The sequence below is a fragment of the Sylvia atricapilla genome, chromosome 1, assembly GCF_009819655.1.
Source record: "Sylvia atricapilla isolate bSylAtr1 chromosome 1, bSylAtr1.pri, whole genome shotgun sequence".
NCBI classification, from domain to species: Eukaryota; Metazoa; Chordata; class Aves; order Passeriformes; family Sylviidae; genus Sylvia; species Sylvia atricapilla.
This window is the reverse complement of record NC_089140.1, coordinates 14381094-14384697: the sequence shown is the minus strand read 5'-3', so window position 1 is coordinate 14384697 and position 3604 is coordinate 14381094. Positions and strand designations below refer to the sequence as shown.

At 37.8% G+C, this 3604-nt stretch overlaps 1 long non-coding RNA gene across 1 annotated transcript; it reads left to right on the top strand.

The window, feature by feature from the left end:
• Nucleotides 1-888: 888 nt before the first annotated feature.
• On the top strand, nucleotides 889-2973 carry LOC136359080 (uncharacterized). The gene is made up of 3 exons (XR_010743222.1): nucleotides 889-1231; nucleotides 1728-2127; nucleotides 2963-2973. It is a non-coding gene; the product is annotated as an uncharacterized lncRNA (long non-coding RNA).
• The last annotated feature ends 631 nt before the right edge of the window (nucleotides 2974-3604 follow it).

The following is a 3604-nucleotide window of genomic DNA, read 5'->3' as shown; positions in this document are numbered from 1 at the left end:
AAATGCTTTCTCATATGCAATTCACCCCATTTGTGGAATTGGAGAAATCAATGAGAAGTTATTTTACTCTGGGAAGTAAAATGTGGTTTCTGATAAAGGTAGTATTACATGTTCAACTAAATATGATTTGAAACAACATAGCATAATAAATTAGAATTTAAACACGTTGGAGAATTAGGCATCTCCATGAATCAGTAGTTCTGCTTCTTGGGAAAAGGAGATTTTTCATGGTACCAGTGAAACGTTTTCTTTGAGGTACAAACATAGCTGGTACACAATCAAAGACAGAGAAGAGCACAGGACTCTTAGCCCTGTGCAGATCTGGGAATGCTCCCACTTGGTTATCTGGCATGTGTGTCTGGTCAGTAAGGAGAGAAAGTGAGAACAGCCGGGGAGGGAAGTGAAATGTCAGGCAGCTCCTAAGGACAGCAGACACTGGGGAGTGACATGGGGAGCAGCCACCTGCAGGGTGATCCTGGCAAGGTGGACACATCCTGAGCTGCCCACAGGTGGTGAGGGGGGGAGGTTGTTTCTACATCTGGTTCCCAATGCTCATCATTTACCAAGAGATATGCCCTCCATGAATTTGTGAAGTATATTTAAAAGCCATTTATATTTTTAGTTCCTATAGTAGCAAATATTTCTGCTTGGACTAAATTTGTAAATGGCTGATTGATTTTCTAATCTGCCCTGACTTTAGAAACTGATGATTTTTAATTCACATTCTGCCATCACTCCTAATTCTATGGCTTTACTGTATCTGTCAGATAAGAAGGATTCTGTTGTGTTTTGGAGAAAAATACAATCAATTTCTTGACTCAAGTGAAGCAATTCCATGCCTCTTGCCATCTTTGTCATCTTTCTCTGCTCCTTTTCTGTATTTTTATTCTTTCTGAGGTAGGACTGCCAGAGGTAGATGTAGTAGTCAAGGTGTGAGCATACTATCCATGCATACAGCAGGACAACGATGTTTTCTTCTGAATTTTATTTTTCTTTGCTTATTATCCTCTGCTGATTTTTATTTCAATAATCCAATAGATTTTAACATTATTCACTTAATACTAAGAGTTATTTCCCTTTGTAGAACTTACTACAATAACAGCTTTTTTTTTTTTTTTCCCCAGGAGGAGCAAGAGGAATTATGGTAACTTAGAACCCATTGTTATATACATGCAATTGCACTTTATCTTCTCATTGTGCACTTACAGAAATGATGGTGATTTCTCTCCAGGTAACTATATTTGTCCATTTTCAACATTACATCTGTAACAGTTTCTGCCAATAAGTTTCCCAAGATGGAGGTCACACTCAGAAGCTTAGAGTTTCTGTGATCATATTGGGACACCTTGTGAAGAGATTATGTTTGTCACATTCAGTTTCCCTGGTACTGAGACTTTAGAATGATCAGGTCTATTATTGTCACATTTTGGAGCAGAGACTTGGAATTTGGCAGCAGAACCTCTCTGATATTAATGATGTAAATTTGGTATTTTTAGGACCGCTGTCAAATTTTGGCCAAGTAAGTCTGGGAAAAAAAAAAAATACTATGTGTTCAGTAAATACTAATAGATTTTTCTTAACTATAAGTAATCCAATTTTATTGTTTTGACTTCTTGATGGAAATTGGGTATGGCATATAATTTTTGGAAATCTTGAATCTATATGTAGCATTCTCCATTACATGCTCCTATATCTTAATGACACTCTGACTCTGCTGTGCCTTGTAGGAAGTGGGGTCATTGGATCCCTACAGCTTTTTCTCTCTCCCTGCCACCCTCTGGGTTAGTATGAGGACTCCAGAGCTCAGCAGAATGCCCAGCATTTCTGTCATGGAACTGAAAGTCACTGTGGTGCTATAACTGAGACTGTGTGTCATGTCTCAGGCTTTCCTTGTTCAAACACTATCAAGTGGAGAGCTTGCAGATTCAGACTGACTGGTGCACAGGTCTGCTGGGCAGCTGCATATTAAAGAAGACAAAGACAATGTGGGTTAGCAGGACAAAAAACCAAAAGCTGAAAGGCAAAGGAAGAAGGAGAAAGCCCTCAGGGATCTTAGCATTAGTCCATAATTCTTGGCGTCAATGTGTGTATCTGCTATCACCAAATAGCTTTGATATCCATGAGAAGGTATGTGACCTCTCCTGATTTCTTTGTGTAGAGGACAGCAACATGTTTCTGGGCAGTTTCCTTGTGTTGTCATTCTGAATGGCCCAGTATTGTTCAGATCCTATGTGGGTATAACTGTATCTACACGTGACGAAATTTCTGCAGAGGCAGGGCAAAGAAGGTAGCACATATCTATCCTTCTCTCTCTCTCTCTCTTTTTTTTTTTTTTTTTTTTTTCCTTTAGGTAATTGAGAAGCTATACTCATATTAAAGCAAAATAAAAACCAACACTTGAAGCCCAGTTTTTGAGACATGTTAAAGTTGCAAATTTCTTGTTTAGAAAGTGCTGTGTGTGCAACCTGTTTGGAGAACTTTTGCAAATAGGAGGTTACATTGTACTTTTTCTACAAGATCCCTGCTTCCTACAGTGCATGAAACTTGCTCCTCATGGAATTAATTTGTCTCTGATATTCCCAGATAATTTCTTTTCAGAATATGTAAACTGAATGTGCAGTAAATGAGGCAGAAATATGCCTCAGAAAAATAAAGGGTTCAGGCAGCTGCACAGCCCCTGCCCAGTAGGACTGAAATTCTGTCTTCCTGTATGATCCTGGGCCAGTTATTCTAATAAAAGCTGGAAAAGTGGTGGAAGGTACAATTTGGAAATGTCACAAGTGAAGTCAGTGGAAACCCAGAACACACAAAGTGTTAACACTGGAAAAAAATCAAAGCTCACCTTGGACTTTCAGAATAGGTTGACATTACTGACTTTGCTCTCTTTACACTCATGTATAAAATTACACATCATCCATCATCCAAAGTGTCTCTGAAAATGCATGAATTAATGTTTTTAAAGTATTCACAGAGGTGACCTGCCCTCTAAAAAAAGAGGGAAAAGCCAGCAGAAAGTGAAATCCATTTCCAAAGCATTGTTTGCAAGTTGTGTAATGTGCATCAACAATCTGAATGAATTTATCAACAGTAATTGGTTTAGGGATTCCCACTGTGTAAATTCAAGATGTTTCAGGTACATGATGACGTGAATTTTCCCATGAGATGTTCTGACTTATCAAGTACAAAGAAGCAGGAGTTGAAGTTGTAACTGCAAACTAAGTTATGGCATTTCCTAACCTGCAAGTACTTTATCACACAACAATAAGTATTTAAATACAGTATGTGTCCAAGTTCAATGCTTATAATCCAGCCTAGTAATCTGTCCAGGATTATGCTCTTTGTTGTATTAAATATGAAATTTGAATATCTAGTCCACATGTTTTTACAGGCTGCTCAGCAATCACCTTTTTAAAGTGAGTCATCACATTCATCTCTTTGCCTGGTTGCATGATTTATGTCTTAGTAAAGATACACTACAATGAAGAGTGAATGGATAAAATAAACATGCCTTTGCAAAGATTACATATTCTTTCATTTTTCATTCTTACATATCATTTTAAAATAATTGGCTGTGATGGCTTGCTCTTGCTTTACCCAATTTATT